General features: G+C 39.6%; 1 pseudogene; it reads right to left on the reverse strand.

The window, feature by feature from the left end:
• Positions 1-342: 342 nt before the first annotated feature.
• Positions 343-1,339, reverse strand: LOC140713257 (importin subunit alpha-3 pseudogene; annotated as a pseudogene).
• Positions 1,340-21,735: the final 20,396 nt, after the last annotated feature.

Raw genomic sequence — 21,735 nt, forward strand, 5'->3', positions numbered from 1 at the left:
AGTCTCTGACCTGGAGTCCTTTCTTCTTCAGGGGCTCCTGGATTTTGCTCTCCGGTTACCGATTCTTGGTCTCCAGGTTCCTCATTCTGTCTAGGTAGGAGGCCAGGAGGTCATTCAGGCTTTGCATGGTCTCCTTCTCATTCTGGATGCCTCCCATTCTTGTCAGACCCCCGGCCATCCCCGCAGACAGACCCCTGGACCCTATGCCACCCTGGAAGCTGGTGGAGTGGGATGGGGAGATCTGGGAACCAGAGCCCCTGGTGCCTGCATAGATGCTGGCCATGCTGCTCACTGTCCAGGCATCCCAGGGACCGGTAGTTTGTGGAGAAGGTGGAGCAAGTGGTGAAGTTCATGCTCTCTGGGGAGGAGAGTGAGAAGACAGGACTCAGGCTTTGCGGATGACCACTTTTGCATCTTTTACAGTCAACAAGTTGCAAAAAGGTGGGATAACATTTTGCTGGATAAGGTAAGCCACTTGATATTTCCTTCCACTAATTTTTAAGTTACTTATGGCCCAAGTAGCTTCTTTCTGAATGCCTAAATCCCCTTATCCAAAAGGTGTATTATCACTGGTACAAGATTGGCATCAATTACTGCCTGTATCTGCTGCTGACTTCCTGCAGTGATTGTAGAGAGGAACCATACTGCTTCTTTATTAATTTTCTTGTTGGATGCATCAGGAGTGCTGGGAATTGTGAAAGGGCATCACAGTTCAAAACTACTTGTATTTGCTTATCAGTTCCAGTAACAATGTTACCCACAGCTCGAAGTGCAGCAGTCTAAACTTTAACTTCCTGGTGGCTGAGCAAGCCAAATGAGGAACTATTCCAGAGTCTATTACCATCTGTATTTGTTAATTATCAGCATCAGTAAGGTAAGAGAGGATCAAGACTGTATCTACCAATATATTTACGTCTGTGTGACGAACTAAAACACAAAGGGCTGGAAGAATCTCCTGAATGGTTGCCATTGGTGATGGTGGGTCTTTGTGGTGACATAAGTTGACCATAACCCAAGTAACATTTCTTAAGAATGTTATAGGAATAGATGGACTTATGAAGGAAAGTAAAGGTTTCACAACTCGAGGACTTATGACATAATCTCTACACTAGGGCCCATCACCTATGATATTTCCCAATGCCCACATTGTTTGCTCACAGACATTCTGATGGGGTGAATGGAGAAGCCTCAGGAAAAGTGGCACAGCATTGGACTGAGCTACTGCTTGAGTTTATTCAGAAGTTCCACATGCAATGTTTGTCAAAGCCCATGCAGCTTCAAACTGTGAAGAAGGATTGTCATCTCTTTCAAGACAATGGACTAAAATGGCCAATATTCCAGATTTCTTAAAGTCATCAACTGGTGGATTTCAATCACTGAATAAAAGCTTCCTGGCAGCTTGAACTGCACTTAATTGAATTCGTTGGTTATCACTTGAAGCATTTCGAACAATAGCTTCTAGAGAGTTATTTTGCACTCTATAATCACCATCTATATCAGAGTCTTCACAGATACCTTCATGTGGTACATTCCTTCTCTTTAAGAGATGTTCATCTCTTTTATTCTTCCTTAATTTAACTACAAGCTCTGCGGGATCCGCACCAACTACTGTGCTGCACTGACACTTCCAGGAACCGGGCGCCACCTGAGCTGCTGTGTACGTGGCACCACTGCTTCCTTCTTCCTCCGCCGCTTCCTTCTTCCTCCACCGCTTTCTTCTTCCTCCACCGCTTTCTTCTTCCTCCATCGCGGCCTTCTCCTCTCCCCGCCTCCCTTCCCCACAGTCCCACCAGCTGAGTTGGGGAGGCAGCCTCGATCTTGCCACATTTTCTTTATCCAGTCCAGCATTGATGGGCATTTGTGTTGGTTCCAAGTCTTTGCTATTGTGAATAGTGCTGCACTAAACATACATGTGCATGTATCTTTATAGTAGAATGATTTACAATCCTTTGGGTATATACCCAGTAAAGGGATGGCGGGGTCAAATGGTATTTCTGGTTCTAGATCCTTGAGGAATCACCACACTGTCTTCCACAATGGCTGAAGTAGTTTACACTCCCACCAGCAGTGTAGAAGCGTTCCTATTTCTCCACATCCTCTCCAGGATCTGTTTCCTGACTTTTAAATGATTGCCATTCTAACTGGCATGAGATGGTATCTCATTGTGGTTTTGATTTGCATTTCTCTAATGACTAGTGATGATTAGCTTTTTTTCAAATGTTGATTGGCCACATAAATGTCTTCTTTTGAGAAGTGTCTGTTCATATCCTTCACCCACTTGATTCTATAGTTTTTAATCTCGCTCAGGTGTCCAGTATGGCTTGCGTTCAGTTTGAGAGGCAGAAGTCAGCACCTGAGGAGGCCTCTGGGCTGGCAGTGCTAGGTTTGCACTCAGGTCGTCCGGGCCTGATGACTGTATTCCCCTCAGGCTCGCTACAGACTGATGTGTACATCACAGGTGAATTGGTTTGGTTTCAGTGAGAAATATCCCTGGGGGAGGCTGGACACCTGAAAGTTGGTAAATGCTTTCACTCCCCGAAAATTGCTTGGCAGGTATGGAAGCACAGACTCAAGATACAGAAACATAAAGAATTTTGTTTTGTTTGGAGGGTTTTTCTTTAGTCCTCAGACTTCCTTTTTTTTTTTTTTTTTTTTTTTTTTTTTTTTTTTTTTTTTTTTTTTTTAAATAATTCAGTTATTTTCCTCCTTAACAGGACTGAACAAATCTTGACAAATTCTTAACGTTTAATTAAAGAGTTAGTTCACATATGCTTTCTTCACGTATGCTGATGCCACTAGCAAGATTAAAGATTTTGTTAACGTTTCATCAAGACTAAATTATTTTTTCCAGTGCTCTTCCTTTGGTTTTTGAGGTGGAGATACAAGCCTTCTGCAGATTGCTGAGCTTTCAACCAGTTTAACTCTTGGAATTCAGGGATTTCTATCTCCCCATGTACTAACCATAGCCTGTCTTTGCAATATTAATTAAAGTGAATGATAGTATATTTTGTTTTGAAAATTTCACAACACAACCAGCAATAATAAGATACCAAAAACAGGCTAGAAAATATCTGCCTTAGAATAATTGTAAAATGATTTAAAACTTTTTATTTGGAAACTCAAATGGTATATTGAAACCTGTTATAAGATATAATGGAAACAATATTGCACTTATAAGGGCAAAATAAGCAAAGTGTCAAAATGCAGTTAAGAAAAACTATAAAACATCCCAAAAAACACAAAAGTGGACTTGATCAAATGGGAATGCATATCAAGCTTTGGATAGAAAGACTAAACATCACCAAGTTGTCAATTGTAAGTTAATCTATAAATGTAATATTATTCCAATAAGAGTATAATAAGTTTCTGTAAAAAGGAATAAAGGAAGAATATACAGGAAAACCCTGAGAAAGAAGAACAATGAGAAGGATACATTCTTTCAGATATTGTTTAAAACTTAGTTAAAATATTTAAAACATATTATAAAGTTGCTATAATTAAAGTAGTGTAGTGTTTGCTCACAGAGAATGGGACAGAATATAGGTATGGAGAATATGATACGAGCAGCATCTGAGTTCAGTAGGGGAAAATATAGAATTTTGTTTATTTTGTTAATTTGAAATAATTTCAAAGTTACCAAAAAAACTAGCAAGAATAGTATAAAGAACCCCCAAATAATCTTTGGCAAGATTTGCCAAGTTTAAACATTTTGTCACATTCATTTTATCTCTCTGTCTCTTTCTCTCTACACACACACATACACACACACACACAGACACGCACACATATTTTATGTATTTTTGGAACCATTTGAGAATAGTTGTATACATCATGCCCCTTTACCTGTTGATATTTCAGTGTATATTTCCTAAGAGCAAGAATATTCTCATATATATTCACAGTGCAGTGAATTATCAGCTTTGGGACATTCAATATTGACATAGCACTTTAATATACAACCCATATACTAGTTCTGCCAATTCTCCCAACAGTGTCCTTTACAATATTTCCCCCTGCCCCCACAAGTACAATATGGAAACTGGAACCATATATTGCTTTCATTTGTCATATCTCTTTAGTTGCCTTTCTTTGTCTTTTTCCATTCCTATATTGCTATATTTTGGAAAATACAGGCCAGATGGCACATCCAGACTATAGAATGTTATTCAACACTAAAAAATGAGCTATCAAGCCATGAAAAGACATGGGGGAAACTTAAATGCATATTACTAAGGGAAAGACACCAATTTGAATAGGATACACACTGTATGATTCCAAGCATATGGCATTCTAGAAAAGCAAAACTATGGAGACAATAAAAAGATCAGTTGTTGCCATGGATTGGGATGGGGGAGGGATACAGAGAGCACACAGGATTTTTAGAGCAGTGGTACTGCTCTGAATGATACTGCAATGATGAATACATGTCATTATTCATTTGTTCAAGATCATGGAATATAAAACACTAATAAGGTTTGGCTCTGTGTCCACACCCAAATCTCACGTTGACTTGTAATCCCCATGTGTCAGGGGAGAGACCTAGTGGGAGGTGATTGGATCATGCTGGGGCAGATTTCCTCCATGCTGTTCTGGTGATAGTGATGAAGTTCTCTTGAGATCTCTGACGGTTTAAAAGTATGGCACATTCCCCCTCACTCTCTCTCTCTCTCCTGCTCCACCTTTGTAAATAGGCAGGTGCTTCCCTTTGCCTTCTGCCATGATTGTAAGTTTCCTGAGGTCTTCCAGTCATGGTTCCTGTTAAGCCTGCAGAACTGTGAGTGAATTAAACCTCTTTTCTTTATAAATTACCTAGTCTTAGGTAGCTATTTATAGCAATGTGAGAATGGAATAATGCAAACGCCAAGAGTGAACTCTAATCTAAAAATATGGACTTTGGGTGGTAATGGTGTGTCAATGTAGGTTCATCTGTTCTAACCAATGTACCACTCTGAGGGGAGAGGGTCTGTTGATAATAGGGGAGGCTAGGCATGTGTACGGGCACAAGGTATAAAGAAAATCTCTATACCTTTCTCTCAATTTTGCTGTGAACATAAAATAGCTCTTAAAAATAAAGTTTTTTATTTTTTAAAATTTTTTAAAATTTTTTCTTTTTTTTGAGACGGAGTCTCACTCTGTCGCCCAGGCTGGAGTGCAGTGGCATGATCTCCACTCACTGCAAGCTCCACCTCCCAGTTTCAAGCCATTCTCCTGCCTCAGCCTCCGCTATAGCTGGGACTACAGGTGCCCGCCACTGGGCCCCGCTGATTTTTGTAATTTTTTAGTAGAGACAGGGTTTCACTGTGTTAGCCAGGATGGTCTCAATCTCCTGACCTCGTGATCCGCCCGTCTTGGCCTCCCAAAGTGCTGGGATTACAGGCGTGAGCCACCGCACCTGGCCAAAAATAAAGGTTTTTTTTTTTTTTTTTTTTTTTTTTTTAAATGTAAAAATATACATGACAGTAATTTTAAAGAATGACCCTCAAGTTTTGGTTTCTATGATGTTTCCTCATGATTAGATTTAGTTTTTACTTTGTTTTGGTGGGAGATAAAATCCAAAATAGACAAGTATTAGGATAACAGGGTAACCATGTGGAAAAAGATACACATCAGGATAAATTCTAAAGGTATTTGAGATTTGCCATAAAAATGAACCTATACAATTATCATATAAAAACATGGATGAATTTCTCTATAACTTTGGAATGAGAAAACAATCTTTATGATGATTCAAAATATATAACCAATATGAGTTGATAAACATGGAACGAAAAGTTGTTTTTGTGCCCCTGCCCACCAGATAAAGTAAAACGGCAAGCTGGCACAATATTTGCAACTTCTAGCACAGATAAAGGATTAATATTCTATTATTTCAAGGGCTTCTAAATACAAAAAGAGACCAGCAATTCTACAGAAAAATAAATGACATATTGATAACTCACAGCAATTTAAATAGCCTTTAGAAATGTGAAAAGATAGTCTTATTTATAATAAAAGAAATGTAAATTAAAACTATACTAAGATATAACCTCAGCTATCATGTTGGCAACAATTCAAAAGTTTTACTTTAAATCCTGTCAGTTTGTGGAGGAATAAGTACTCAGACATTTTGAGTGGGAATGCAAACTATTGCAGACTTTTGACAATATCTAGCAAAATTGTGTATGTACTTATTTTTTGGCCAAGCAATTTCACCTCTAGAAATCTATCCTGAAGACAAAAATGAGCTCCCCAAATGTGGCACAAAACAATTGATTAATGTAATGTTTGTAACCAAAAGGTTAGAAACAACCTGTGTCCATAACAGAGGACTGTTTGAATAAATTTTGAAACAGTCACTCAGTGGAGTGCTATGTAGTTATACAAATAAATGAGGAGTGCTATACAACTATAAAAAAGTAAAGTAAGTGAGTATGTTTATATACTTTCATGATCACTAGGATATATTGTTAATATATTTTTAAGTGAAAGAAGCAAAGATAAGAAAAGTGATCAAAGAAAGGAATATATATATATATACACACACACACATAGTCTAATATAAATTCGAATAATGGGATACTCAGAAATGAAAAAAGTCACTTAAATTATGTTTAAATCTGTAGATTTGACTTTGAAACTATGTATATATTTTATGTAGTTATGAAATAAAGTAAAATTTAAAAATAAATCTATAAAATAGCAAATAAAAAGTAAAACCAATGAATCCAATTGAGTATCAAGTTGATGACATCACCACATGAAGGTCTATTCCAAGAGACTTTAAAACCCAATACTTTACAACACATTCCTAGTGGTATATACACTTAAGGACTATAAGGATCCATACAAAATCTAGGCTATATATTGTTATTGTGTTCTTAATAATAGTATTGTTATTCTGAAACTCTTATGCATGTAGATTATAGAACAAAGAGAATAATTACATAAATGTTTATGGTTAACTAGTATTTTTTAGCATAACAGAAAAGAGATATAAATATAAAATCAAAGAAGATAAGTGAAAACCCTATTATTGTACATTTAAATACAAAATATCAGTATTCAGCCTAGGAAACATTGTGCGACCCCTACCTTTATTTAAAAAACATTAGCCAGGTAGGGTGGTGCTGCTCTGGAGGCTGAGGCAGGAGGATCACTTGAGCCTGAGATGTTGAGGCTGCAGCGAGCCATGATAGCACCACTGCACTCCAACTTGGGTGACAGGGTGAGACCCTGTCTCAAAAAAAAAAAAAAAAAAAAAAAAAAAAAAAAAAAAAACAAAAAGAAAGAAAAAAAGAGAAAAAGAAAAAATATCAGTAAAAATGTATGGCATATATTTTTTAAAAAACATTTTCTAGGGGCTGGGCACAGTGCTCATGACTGTAATCCTAGCCCTTTGGGAAACTGAGGCAGAGGACTGCTTGAGCCAGGGGGGTTCAAGGCCAGCCTGGGCAAATTGGAGAAATCTCACCTCTACAAAAAATAAAAAAACAGCAGAGTATGGTGATATGTATCTGTAGCTCTAGCTACTTGGGAGGCTGAAGCAGAAGGATTTCTTGAGGCCAGGAGATAGAGGCTGCAGTGAGCCTCATTCATGCCACTGCAACCAAGTTTGGGTGACATAGCAAGACTTTATCTCAAAAAACATATTTTCTAGCTTTGTCTATTGAGAATCTCAAGAAAAAATGACCAATCCAGTAGCACGGAGAAAGCTAGCCCTCACATTGTGAGTTCTGAATACCTTTTCCAGTGAAAAGAACTAGGGTTCTTTAGATAACTATCTAACTCCAAGTCTGTAATAGAAAATGTACAAGATGAGCCTGAAACATATTATAGCATAAAGCAAGGGATTAATTAAAGAATATGGGATCCTGAGAAAAGAACTCAAGAGACAACTTGATTTCAGAGCAAGATGGCCGAATAGGAACAGCTCCAGTCTCCAACTCCCAGCGCGAGTGACACAGAAGACCGGTGATTTCTGCATTTTCAACTGAGGTACTGGGTTCATCTCACTAGGGAGTGCCGGACAATCCGTGCTGGTCAGCTGCTGCAGCCCGACCAGCGAGAGCTGAAGCAGGGCGAGGCATCGCCTCACCTGGGAAGCACAAGGGGAAAGGGAATCCCTTTTCCTAGCCAGGGGAACTGAGACACACAACACCTGGAAAATTGGGTAACTCCCACCCCAATACTGCGCTTTAAGTAAACAGGCACACCAGGAGATTATATCCCACACCTGACCGGGAGGGTCCCACGCCCACGGAGCCTCCCTCATTGCTAGCACAGCAGTCTGTGATCTCGCTGCAAGGCAGCAGCGAGGCTGGGGGAGGGGCGCCCGCCATTGCTGAGGCTTAAGTAGGTAAACAAAGCCGCTGGGAAGCTCAAACTGGGTGGAGTTCACAGCAGCTCAAGGAAACCTGCCTGTCTCTGTAGACTCCACCTCTGGGGACAGGGCACAGTAAACAACAATAAAAGCAGCAGAAACCTCTGCAGACACAAACGACTCTGACAGCTTTGAAGAGAGCAGTGGATCTTCCAACACGGAGGTTGAGATCTGAGAAGGGACAGACTCCCTGCTCAAGTGGGTCCCTGACCCCTGAGTAGCCTAACTGGGAGACATCCCCTACTAAGGGCAGTCTGACACCCCACACCTCACAGGGTGGAGTACACCCCTGAGAGGAAGCCTCCAAAGCAAGAATCAGACAGGTACACTCGCTGTTCAGAAATATTCTATCTTCTGCAGCCTCTGCTGCTGACACCCAGGCAAACAGGGTCTGGAGTGGACCTCAAGCAATCTCCAACAGACCTACAGCTGAGAGTCCTGACTGTTAGAAGGAAAACTATCAAACAGGAAGGACACCTACACCAAAACCCCATCAGTACGTCACCATCATCATCAGAGACCAGAGGCAGATAAAACCACAAAGATGGGGAAAAAGCAGGGTAGAAAAGCTGGAAATTCAAAAAATAAGAGCGTATCTCCCCTGGCAAAGGAGCGCAGCTCATCGCCAGCAACAGATCAAAGCTTGACGGAGAATGACTTTGACGAGATGAGAGAAGAAGGCTTCAGTCCATCAAACTTCTCAGAGCTAAAGGAGGAATTACGTACCCAGCACAAAGAAACTAAAAATCTTGAAAAAAAAGTGGAAGAATTGATGGCTAGAGTAATTAATGCAGAGAAGGTCATAAACGAAATGAAAGAGATGAAAACTATGACATGAGAAATACGTGACAAATGCACAAGCTTCAGTAACCGACTTGATCAACTGGAAGAAAGAGTATCAGCGATTGAGGATCAAATGAATGAAATGAAGCGAGAAGAGAAACCAAAAGAAAAAAGAAGAAAAAGAAATGAACAAAGCCTGCAAGAAGTATGGGATTATGTAAAAAGACCAAAGCTACGTCTGATTGGGGTGCCTGACAGTGAGGGGGAAAATGGAACTAAGTTGGAAAACACTCTTCAGGATATCATCCAGGAGAACTTCCCCAATCTAGCAGGGCAGGCCAACATTCAAATCCAGGAAATACAGAGAACGCCACAAAGATACTCCTCGAGAAGAGCAACTCCAAGACATGTAATTGCCAGATTCACCAAAGTTGAAATGAAGGAAAAAATCTTAAGGGCAGCCAGAGAGAAAGGTCGGGTTACCCACAAAGGGAAGCCCATCAGACTAACAGCAGATCTCTCGGCAGAATACAAGCCAGAAGAGAGTGGGGGCCAATATTCAACATTCTTAAAGAAAATAATTTTAAACCCAGAATTTCATATCCAGCCAAACTAAGTTTCATAAGTGAAGGAGAAATAAAATCCTTTACAGATAAGCAAATGCTTAGAGATTTTGTGACCACTAGGCCTGCCTTACAAGAGACCCTGAAGGAAGCACTAAACATGGAGAGGAACAACCGGTACCAGCCATTGCAAAAACATGCCAAAATGTAAAGACCATTGAGGCTAGGAAAAAACTGCATCAACTAACGAGCAAAATAACCAGTTAATATCATAATGGCAGGATCAAGTTCACACATAACAATATTAACTTTAAATGTAAATGTACTAAATGCTCCAATTAAAAGACACAGACTGGCAAACTGGATAGAGAGTCAAGACCCATCAGTCTGCTGTATTCAGGAGACCCATCTCACATGCAGAGACATTCATAGGCTCAAAATAAAGGGATGGAGGAAGATTTACCAAGCAAATGGAGAACAAAAAAAAGCAGGGGTTGCAATACTAGTCTCTGATAAAACAGACTTTAAACCATCAAAGATCAAAAGAGACAAAGAAGGCCATTACATAATGGTAAAAAGATCAATTCAACAGGAAGAGCTAACTATCCTAAATATATATGCACCCAATACAGGAGCACCCAGATTCATAAAGCAAGTCCTTAGAGACTTACAAAGAGACTTAGACTCCCATACAATAATAATGGGAGACTTCAACACCCCACTGTCAACATTAGACAGATCAACGAGACAGTAAGTTAACAAGGATATCCAGGAATTGAACTCATCTCTGCAGCAGGCAGACCTAATAGACATCTATAGAACTCTCCACCCCAAATCAACAGAATATACATTCTTCTCAGCACCACATTGCACTTATTCCAAAATTGACCACATAATTGGAAGTAAAGCACTCCTCAGCAAATGTACAAGAACAGAAATTATAACAAACTGTCTCTCAGACCACAGTGCAATCAAACTAGAACTCAGGACTAAGAAACTCAATCAAAACCGCTCAACTACATGGAAACAGAACAACCTGCTCCTGCATGACTACTGGGTACATAATGAAATGAAGGCAGAAATAAAGATGTTCTTTGAAACCAATGAGAACAAAGATACAACATACCAGAATCTCTGGGACACATTTAAACCAGTGTGTAGAGGGAAATTTATAGCACTAAATGCCCACAAGAGAAAGCAGGAAAGATCTAAAATTGACACTCTAACATCACAATTAAAAGAACTAGAGAAGCAAGAGCAAACACATTCAAAAGGTAGCAGAAGGCAAGAAATAACTAAGATCAGAGCAGAACTGAAGGAGATGGATACACAAAAAACCCTCCAAAAAATCAATGAATCCAGGAGTTGGTTTTTTGAAAAGATCAACAAAATTGACTGCTAGCAAGACTAATAAAGAAGAAAAGAAAGAAGAATCAAATAGACGCAATAAAAAATGATAAAGGGGATATCACCACCGACCCCACAGAAATACAAACTACCATCAGAGAATACTGTAAACACGTCTATGCAAATAAACTAGAAAATCTAGAAGAAATGGATAATTTCCTGGACACTTACACTCTTCCAAGACTAAACCAGGAAGAAGTTGAATCCCTGAATAGATCAATAGCAGGCTCTGAGATTGAGGCAATAATTAATAGCCTACCAACCAAAAAAAGTCCAGGACCAGATTGATTCACAGCTGAATTCTACCAGAGGTACAAGGAGGAGCTGGCACCATTCCTTCTGAAACTATTCCAATCAATAGAAAAAGAGGGAATCCTCACTAACTCATTTTATGAGGCCAACATCATCCTGATACCAAAGCCTGGCAGAGACACACACAAAAAAGAGAATTTTAGACCAATATCCCTGATGAACATCGATGCAAAAATACTCAATAAAATACTGGCAAACCGAATTCAGCAGCACATCAAAAAGCTTATCCACCATGATCAAGTGGGCTTCATCCCTGGGATGCAAGGCTGGTTCAACATCCGCAAATCAATAAACATAATCCAGCATATAAACAGAATCAAAGGCAAGAACCACATGATTATCTCAATAGATGCAGAAAAGGCTTTTGACAAAATTCAACATTCCTTCATGCTAAAAACGCTCAATAAATTCGGTATTGATGGAACGTATCTCAAAATAATAAGAGCTATTTATGACAAACCCACAGCCAATATCATACTGAATGGGCAAAAACTGGAAAAATTCCCTTTGAAAACTGGCACAAGACAGGGATGTCCTCTCTCACCACTCCTATTCAACATAGTGTTGGAAGTTCTGGCTAGGGCAATCAGGCAAGAGAAAGAAATCAAGAGAGCCGGGCGCGGTGGCTCACGCCTGTAATCCCAGCACTTTGGGAGGCCGAGGCGGGTGGATCACAAGGTCAGGAGATCGAGACCATGGTGAAACCCCGTCTCTACTAAAAAATAGAAAAAAAAAATTAGCTGGGCGCAGGGGCGGGTGCCTGTAGTCCCAGCTACTCGGGAGGCTGTGGTAGGAGAATGGCGTGAACCCGGGAGGCGGAGCTTGCAGTGAGCTGAAATTGCGCCACTGCACTCCAGCCTGGGCGACAGAGCGAGACTCCGTCTCAAAAAAAAAAAAAAAAAAAAAAAGAAATCAAGGGGATTCAGTTAGGAAAAGAAGAAGTCAAATTGTCCTTCTTTGCAGATGACATGATTGTATATTTAGAAAACCCCATTGTCTCATCCCAAAATCTCCTTAAGCTGATAAGCAACTTCAGCAAAGTCTCAGGATACAAAATTAATGTGCAAAAATCACAAGCTTTCTTATACACCAGTAACAGACAAACAGAGAGCCAAATCATGAATGAACTTCCACTCACAATTGCTTCAAAGAGAATAAAATACCTAGGAATCCAACTTACAAGGGATGTAAAGGACCTCTTCAAGGAGAACTACACACCACTGCTCAGTGAAATAAAAGAGGACACAAACAAATGGAAGAACATACCATGCTCATGGATAGGAAGAATCAATATCGTGAAAATGGCCATACTGCCCAAGGTTATTTATAGATTCAATGCCATCCCCATCAAGCTACCAATGACTTTCTTCACAGAATTGGAAAAAACTGCTTTAAAGGTCATATGGAACCAAAAAAAAGCCCGCATTGCCAAGACAATCCTATGTCAAAAGAACAAAGCTGGAGGCATCACGCTACCTGACTTCAAACTATACTACAAGGCTACAGTAACCAAAACAGCATGGTACTGGTACCAAAACAGAGATATAGACCAATGGAACAGAACAGAGTCCTCAGAAATAATACCACCCATCTACAGCCATCTGATCTTTGACAAACCTGAGAGAAACACGAAATGGGGAAAGGATTCCCTATTTAATAAATGGTGCTGGGAAAATTGACTAGCCATAAGTAGAAAGCTGAAACTGGATCCTTTCCTTACTCCTTATACGAAAATTAATTCAAGATGGATTAGAGACTTAAATGTTAGACCTAATACCATAAAAATCCTAGAGGAAAACCTAGGTAGTACCATTCAGGACATAGGCATGGGCAAAGACTTCATGTCTAAAACACCAAAAGCAACGGCAGCAAAAGCCAAAATTGACAAATGGGATCTCATTAAACTAAAGAGCTTCTGCACAGCAAAAGAAACTACCATCAGAGTGAACAGGCAACCTACAGAATGGGAGAAAATTTTGGCAATCTACTCATCTGACAAAGGGCTAATATCCAGAACCCGCAAAGAACTCAAACAAATTTACAAGAAAAAAACAAACAACCCCATGAAAAAGTGGGCAAAGGATATGAACAGACATTTCTCAAAAGAAGACATTCATACAGCCAACAGACACATGAAAAAATGCTCATCATCACTGGCCATCAGTGAAATGCAAATCAAAACCACAATGAGATACCATCTCACACCAGTTAGAATGGTGATCATTAAAAAGTCAGGAAACAACAGGTGCTGGAGAGGATGTGGAGAAATAGGAACACTTTTACACTGTTGGTGGGATTGTAAACTAGTTCAACCATTATGGAAAACAGTATGGCGATTCCTCAAGGATCTAGAACTAGATGTACCATATGACCCAGCCATCCCATTACTGGGTATATACCCAAAGGATTATAAATCATGCTGCTATAAAGACATATGCACACGTATGTTTATTACGGCACTATTCACAATAGCAAAGACTTGGAATCAACCCAAATGTCCATCAGTGACAGACTGGATTAAGAAAATGTGGCACATATACACCATGGAATACTATGCAGCCATAAAAAAGAATGAGCTTGTGTCCTTTGTAGGGACATGGATGAGCTGGAAACCATAATTCTCAGCAAACTATCACAAGAACAGAAAACCAAACACCGCATGTTCTCACTCATAGGTGGGAACTGAACAATGAGATCACTTGGATTTGGGAAGGGGAACATCACACACCGGGGCCTATCATGGGGAGGGGGAAGGGGGGAGGGATTGCATTGGGAGTTATACCTGATGTAAATGACGAGTTGATAGGTGCTGACGAGTTGATGGGTGCAGCACAGCAACATGGCACAAGTATACATATGTAACAAATCAGCACGTTATGGACGTGTACCCTAGAACTTAAAGTATAATAATAATTAAAAAAAGAGACAACTTGAAGATATTGTCATTGGTTAAAAATTGGACAATTTGAGCAGCAATAAACAGTAAACTAATAAGTGAAATACATCAAATCATACAAAATGCTTTAAAATTCATGAGGTCATAATGATACTTAGAAATAAAAACAAAAAGTCCTTTGAAGGATGCTAGGGAACTAACTCATTGTTTTGAAAAGTGATAAAGGGAAATAATTGACAATTTTATCTTCTTTTCTTCACAAGCCATACCTCAGGGTAATCAAATAGCTGATGATGAAACATATCTCTTTAAATAAGTATTCATAACAGAAAAAGAAAGGAGAGATGGAGAAAATCACCATTTTGCAACCATTAATGAGACAATCCAGGAAGATCTTCAATGGCTACTAACATCACAAAATGAGAGACAACCAGATATAAAGTGCCCCCTGATCCCCATGTTTAACCACTCATGAAGTATCTTGTCAGAAAGTCAGACCTGAATGTAATCAAGCCTCTATACATAACAAATAGTTTTCAGGAAAAAACAGGGAAGGAGGGACATATTAAATGACACCACGAAGATACAGCCAGCAAAACCCAGTATGTGAACAATTATTCAGGAAAAAAGGCTGGTTTCTTCAATGACAAATTGTGTATGTGTGTGTGTGTGTTGGGGGGGCCGGTAGGCAGAGATAGGGGAAGAAAGAACACTATAGATTGAGATGTGAGACGTGTCAGTTGCAATACATGGATTTTGATTTGAACAAACAATGAAAAATATGAGACAATCAGGGAAGTTTGATTACTGACTGGATATCTGTTGGTGTTGCAGAATTATTTTTCAGTTTTTATATATGTTAATGGCCATGTTATAAAAGAGCCCTTATCCTTCAAAGATGCAGTTGGAAATATTTACAGATTGACATATTTACAGATGAGTTTATGTGATGTCTGAGATTTGCCTTAGGGAAGCCAGTATTGGCAGAGGGGGTGTGCAAGGTTTGAGAAGAAATGTGTTTGGCCATTATTTGATAATTGTTGAAGCTAGGTAATAAATGAAAAGTTCATTGTATTTGTCTCCCTATTTTTGCTCATGTTTGGTATTTTCTATTAAAAAAGGGGAATACTGAGAGATAAGACTTTCTTTCATCCTAGTTAAACCAGGGAATAAACTGACCTTTTAAAAAATTATTAAGTGGGAAGCTTAACTGATATTTTGGAATTTTCAAAGGACAATGAAGAGGGCAAGTATATCCCTAGAAACTACACCATAGGTCTTCGTGGTGGTGTGACATGTTCTTGATGACTTCTAGTTCATTTTTGCTAAAATGTGTTCCCCTCTAGGACACTGAGAGGAGTGCTTGTGATTTTGGATCTGAGGTCAGCTCTTGCAACTCTTTCCCATAGGGCTGCACCACAGAGTGTGCAGAGTTGAGGGGCTCTGCTGTGTGTTGTCTGTTAACTCTGAGTGCGAAGGGTGTGCAACTCTCTTTGGTTCCTTTCCAAAAGTATTTCTGACTCCCCAAGTGCAGAATAGGGGTCAGGTGGACCTCTTATCAGGAGCCATGCTGAGATCTCCATCTCATTTTGCTCAGTGAGACTGTCAACTGGAATTGTTTTCCTGAAGGGAAAAGTGTATTTCCTTTTACTATTGCCAGAGCCAGTTGTTCCCACCAATGGTATTTTAATTGCATACCAAGCAGCCGTCGACATATTTTGTTGCCCAACATGTCTAAATTTGTCACAAAATGATTCCAGTGTATTTTCCTTTTTGAGCAATGGAATAGAGTATTTTAAAGGAGGATGTGTTGTACAGATATATATCAGGGTGAGGTCCCTAATTGACTGGAATTGATACAATGAGTAACTTATTTTGACATCAAAAATTAAATGTCTTGAAAGGGTACGGTCTCTTCTTTCACACATTTGGAGGCAATATTAAGATTACAGGATGTATAAATCATTGCTATGGTACAGTTGAGAAAATTTGTCAACTTTAGACTATTTCTGTTTTGACGATATAGTCTAGAAATAAAACTGGGTATGTTTGTCTTACCCCATTTTATTACCTATTCCCATGGGTATCTGAGGGCATATTCCCACAAATAGAGGTTCTCAAAATGTCCTCTGGGTCTGACTTCACTTGAGAAACTATTGGATTATCGTTGGGGTTGGGGCCAGGGAGCTAGTTCAGAACCAGCATCCAGATCTTTTCCATACTTGCCCTGGTTAAATACGTTGATGTTGGCCTGTGCTTGCCAGTTGCTCTGTCACTCTGTCACACATTCAGAGCTTTTTAACCTGAGCATGTATGTCCAGAAGGTGCAATTAATGTCAAATGCAGGACAATGGCCTGACCTAAGTGTGTGAGTGGTGACGTGGCAACACCTAGTGTCTTGATTTGAGGTCAGAGTTGAGCCTGATGAAGTGTCTGGAATTCCATTCTGATCCCATGTAATTTCTGGATTTTCTGGCTTAAATGCATCATTTCATCTTGGAGAAGGAATATTTAGAAAGAAATCTTCGTTTATTTTTAAACACTGTGTCATCGAGATGGGACAAACATATCATCAAATTGATTCAAAAATTTGATTAAAAAGCCAAAAACAAAACAGAATTTTATAGTTGAAAGTAATTAAATTGATATAAATTAGCACATTCATTTATTCATGTACAGAGTGGAGGCTCTGACACTTTTCAACATTGGGCCAAGTGTAGGCAAACTGTGAGAAAGACAGTTTCTCTCTTCAAAGAATTATTACCATAGGAAACCTAACAGAGATACAGCCGCACCTTTGGTGTTCATGGTTTTGACTCTTCTCGTGTTATCCTCAAGGCCTGACATGAAGCCATTTAGAATTTTGCAGAGGGACAGAGCATGGTGGGTGGAGGTGGGGGGGGTCACAGAAGTGACTGCATTCTGCAGACTCCTCCTCCACCCCTATACATATACACCAGCCATGTTAGAACTCAGTTTTGTTATTATCTACTCCAGTACAAATTTTATAGTAGGCAGTCCATTATATTTAGGGCTTTGTGGGTATTTGAAGATTTCAGGAATGCAAAGCTGGGAGTGGGACAGGTAAGGGCACTGCAGCAGCTGGTAGGAAGATCACTGATCCAGCCTGAGTGGGTCAGAGAAGGCCCTGTGGAAGACAAAATGCTCATGCTAAGCCCTGGAGAACTGGCAGGAGTGGGCCAGGGAAATACACAGTAGGCAGTCACTGAATATATGGAATGAATTTTGAAATCCATGCAGAGGAAACAGCATATTGAGAGAACCAGAGGGTGAACAGCACGGCAAATTTTGGAAGAGAGTAAGTAGTTCAGCCATTCAACACTTGATAAATATTTATTGAGCATCTACTATGTGCTGGACTCTGTTGTAGGGATTGGAGATATAATGGTGAACAAGATAGTAAAGCTCCTGTTTTTACAGAGCTTGCAGAGAACTGTACTAAACTAAGTAAACAAGAAAATTTCAGGCAGATAGAATTATAAGAGGATGTGCCAGAGTGATTAGGAGTAAAGCTAATAACTTAATGGCTATTAAGTATTATTAAAAGTCATGACTTTTACATTAAAAAGTGATTATTTATTTGGAGGACTGAATGTCTAATTATATTTTAGAGGAACTTTTATGTTATGGCAGAAGAGTCCTTTTGGCTGTCCCTCAAATTGCCAAAAGTAAGATTGATCTTGCCCATGGGAATGAGTGGGGGCATACGCAGATGATAAGAGGAAAGAAGGTGTCAAGGAAAGGAAGAAGAGGGAGAGAGTGATAGAAAGAGTGAGTAAAAAGATCACAGTGCACATTGTGGAGTGGATTATTAATAATAACTGCTGGTATTTTTCGAGTGCTCATGATTAGCCAGGCACTGTGCTAAGTGAATTAGATCTATTAATTCACCTTATTTTCAGCATAACCCTGTGAGGTAGTTACTATTATCATCTTCAGTTTATGGGTAAGAAAACTGAGATGGACTATGCAAAAAATTGAAACTGGACCCCTTCATTATACCATATACAAAAATCAACTCAAGATGGATTAGAAACTTAAATGTAAAACTGAGAACTATAAAAACCCTGGAAGACAGCCTAGGCAACACTATTCTGGACATAGGACCTGGCAAAGATTTCATGACAAGGACTCCAAAAACAATTGCAACAGAAACAAAAATTGACCAGTGGGACCTAACTAAAGAGCTTCTACCCAGCGAAGGAAACTATCAACAGAGTAAACAGACAACCTACAGAATGGGAGAAAATATTTGCAAACTATGCATCTGACAAAGGTCTAAAATCCAGAATCTATAAGAAACTAAAACAAATTTACAAACAAAACACAACCCCATTAAAAAGAGGGCAAAGGTGCTGGGCATGGTGGCTCATGCCTGTAATCCCAGCACTTTGGGAGGCTGAGACAGGCAGATCATGAGGTCAGGAGATGGAGACCATCCTGGCTAACACGGTGAAACCCCATCTCTACTAAAAAATACAAAAAATTAGCCGGGCGTGGTGGCGGGCACCTGTAGTCCCAGCTACTCGGGAGGCTAAGGCAGAAGAATGGCGTGAACCTGGGAGGTGGAGCTTGCAGTGAGCCGAGATTATGCCACTGTACTCCAGCCTGGACAACAGAGCGAGACTCCATCTAAAAAAAAATAAAATAAAAAAGAGGTCAGAGGACATGTACATTTCTCAAAAGACACACACGTGGCCAACAAGCATATAAAAAATGCTCAACATCACTAATCAGAGAAATGCAAATTGAAGCCACAATGAGATACCATCTCACACCAGTCAGAATGGCTATTAATAAAAAGTCAAAAAATAACAGATACTGGCGAGGTTGCAGAGAAAAGAGAATGCTTATATACTGCTGGCAGGAATATAAATTAGTTCAACCATCATGCAAAGCAGTTTGAGGGTTTCTCAAAGAACTCAAAGCACAGTTATCATTTGACGCATCAATTCCATTACTGGCTATATACCCAAAGGAATATAAATCATTTTATCATAAAGACATATGCACACATATGTTCATCACAGTACTATTCACAATAGCAAAGATGTAGAGTCAACTTAAACACCCATCAATGGTAGAATGGACAAAAAAATCGTGGTGCATATATACCATGGAATACTATGCAGCCATAAACAAAAAACAAGATCATGTCCTTTGCAGCAACATGATGTAGCCATTATCCTAAGTGAAATAATGCAGGAAGAGAAAACCAAATACCACATATTATCACTTATAAGTGGCAGTTAAACATTGAGTACATATGGACACAAAGAGCAAACAACAGACACCAGGGCCTACATGAGGGTGGAGGTTGGGAGGAGGGTGAGAACTGAAAAACTACCTATTGGGTACCATACTTATTGTGTGGGTGTTGAAACAATCTGTACCTGAAACCTCCATGGCATGCCATTTAGGTATACAACAAACCTGCACATGTTCCCCTGAATCTAAAAAAAAAAAAGAAAACTGAGTCAGAGAGAGGTTTGATGAGTTGCCCAGAGGCATAAAGCCAAAGGCAGGACTCAAAACCAGACATCCTGTTTCCACAGTCTAAACTCCTCCCCATGAATCTCATGGCTGCCCTCAATGGCTTTGGTATGCCTCAGTGGCTTCTCTGTCCCACGTTCATTTACTGTACTCACAGAACTGGGAGACTCATTTTTGGAGTTTCAGTGTCAGCTCAAGCTTGTGATTTTACAAAAGCAAGTTAAGCCTTCCTGGTGTCAAAGCTTTGGACTCAACCTTCTGTTGCCTTCTAGGGATGTCACCCAGGTAGACTATGAGGATCTTGAGACAAAGGTGAAATTCAATACAGGATATTTTCAGAATCTCTTTTCTGCCCAAGAGATGAAGCTCCCACCAGGCTGCAGATGGTCCCTCTGATGTATTTTTCAGCCCATCCCTGGACCTCTAGGATAGCCTATGAAAATCCTGGTGGTTTAGTGTCATAGAATTGAAGCCTGGCAAGGAAATACCAGGGTTTCCTTCAGTGGTGTCACATTGATGAGAATCTGGAAACAGATTTTAATGGCCTTCAGAAAAGGTGAGTTCATGGCATTATTGGGTCATCCATTCTTATATTTAACCACCCTGTGATCAGCACATTGTTTTCCTCTTGTACTTACTGTGACTCCATTGCAAGTAAAAAACCCTTTCCCACCTTTTATGTACTTGAACTCTCTCCAGAATTTTCAATTCTCTAGGTGCAATGCCTAACATTTAAATTAAATCTAAATTCTAACACAGAGCTTATTCCAGACTCTCTATGAGAATTGTATACTGTTACCTCAAACCTAAGCAGAGTGGGGAGGATTATGTGATAGACATAAATTTTCTTTGACTGTCTTACTGAATTTACAAAGTATTTCTGGAATTGCAATTTGATACTTATAATATTAATTACTGCAAAATGATTTCTTTGCATGTAAATGAACATCGATTTGGATGATGGGAGACAACTAAAACTACAATATTATTACTGATATAATGCTACACAGAGGACAGAGCTGGGTTTGGGGAGCAGAGGCCTGAATCCTGGCTCCATGACTCACTGACCAATCTTGAACCAGTCACTTAAATGTTCCACAGCTCAAGTTACTTAGCTGAGAGCAGAAAGTTTATTAGATGGCTTTTAAGTTCTTTCAGTTTTAAAAGCCAGGGACTCCAAACCATTAGAAGCAGAAAGTAGAATGGTGGTTCCCTGGGAACTGGGAAATGGGGGCGTGAAAGGAAAGTTGTTAGTGGGTGTAGAGTTTTAGTTTTGCAAGATGAAAAAGTTCTAGCAATCTGTTGAGCAACAATGTGCATATAGTTACCACTACTGTACTGTTTACTTAAAAATGGTTAACATGGTAAATTTTATGTTATGTGTTTTTACCAAATTAAAAAGTCAGGGACCCCAGTGGTCTTCCTTTTTTTTGGCATCTCAGTGAAAATACTCGTAATACAAAGAGGTACACTGAAATTTTAAGTCATATTTATCTTGAGGTCTACATGAACTGACTCCCTACTCCAGAACACACACACACACACACACGGTTTCTGGGGAATCACTGTAGAAATGCCCCCTTTTAAGTGCATTTTAATGGCGAGGAAGTTGTCATAGTGTTCCTAACATGAAGATTGTTTGGCTGGATTTATTTATCGTCAGGAATTTTTCCTTCATGATGGCCTGGAAGAATTTAGAGTTTCTCTCCAACATGGGAAATGTTATCCAGCAATGGTCTTCCTTAAAGCTTATCCTCAAAGCCAAGGAGTTGGCAAAGACTCACATTTGGTGTCCGAGCAAAGAAAGCTGAAGTGATTGCTCCCGCTGTTCACAAACTATGCCTGAAGGAGGTCTCCACACTGCTTTTCAACACTTGGTTGGATCCCCATTGTTGACATGG

The sequence above is a fragment of the Chlorocebus sabaeus genome, chromosome 13 (genome assembly GCF_047675955.1).
Source record: "Chlorocebus sabaeus isolate Y175 chromosome 13, mChlSab1.0.hap1, whole genome shotgun sequence".
In the NCBI taxonomy this organism is placed as follows: Eukaryota; Metazoa; Chordata; class Mammalia; order Primates; family Cercopithecidae; genus Chlorocebus; species Chlorocebus sabaeus.